Below are 584 nucleotides of genomic sequence, written 5' to 3' on the forward strand. Positions count from 1 at the left end.
GAGAGCTGCTGCTTAAACACGTTACGACTGTCCGTGCTGTGGGAACGAGTCCGGGGCTGTCGCTTGAAATTGGGCTCAGTGGGAGCGTAGGAGGGCTATGAGGGCTCGGGAGTGAGGAGAGCGGAATGACCGTGTGTGTAAAGTGAAAGGAGTGTGAGGCTGTGTGGTGGCGGGAGGCGAGGAACTCATACTTACCTGGCAGAGGAGATACCATGATCAGGAAGGTGGTTTTCCCAGGGCGAGGCTTATCCATTGCACTCCGGATGTGCTGACCCCTGCGATTTCCCCAAATGTGGGAAACTCGACTGCATAATTTGTGGTAGTGGGGGACTGCGTTCGCGCTTTCCCCTGATCTATGCTGTCCTAAAGAGTAGAATTTGCGCAATTGTGTGGCTGTCTGCAAGTTGTTGGCTAAGGATTTTATGTGACTGCTGAGTTTTTCTTGTTTTTATGTCCTGTTTCTTGTTTCTGAGTGTGATGGGCAAATTTCGATTCCTGTGTTTAGCTGCGGGAAACGGCCACTGTCATTCCGCGTGTAAGATCTTTCGATACAACCCAACCTTTTAGGCTTTCATCAGCTCAGA

The 584-nt window shown here is 50.9% G+C and overlaps 1 non-coding gene across 1 annotated transcript; it reads left to right on the forward strand.

Annotated features, from left to right (window-relative positions):
- Positions 1–187: 187 nt before the first annotated feature.
- On the forward strand, positions 188–351 carry LOC111819447 (U1 spliceosomal RNA). Its single transcript, XR_002823066.1, has one exon. It is a non-coding gene; the product is annotated as a U1 spliceosomal RNA (small nuclear RNA).
- Positions 352–584: the final 233 nt, after the last annotated feature.

Source organism: Trichechus manatus, unplaced genomic scaffold (assembly GCF_000243295.1).
Source record: "Trichechus manatus latirostris isolate Lorelei unplaced genomic scaffold, TriManLat1.0 scaffold02952, whole genome shotgun sequence".
NCBI lineage: Eukaryota > Metazoa > Chordata > Mammalia > Sirenia > Trichechidae > Trichechus > Trichechus manatus.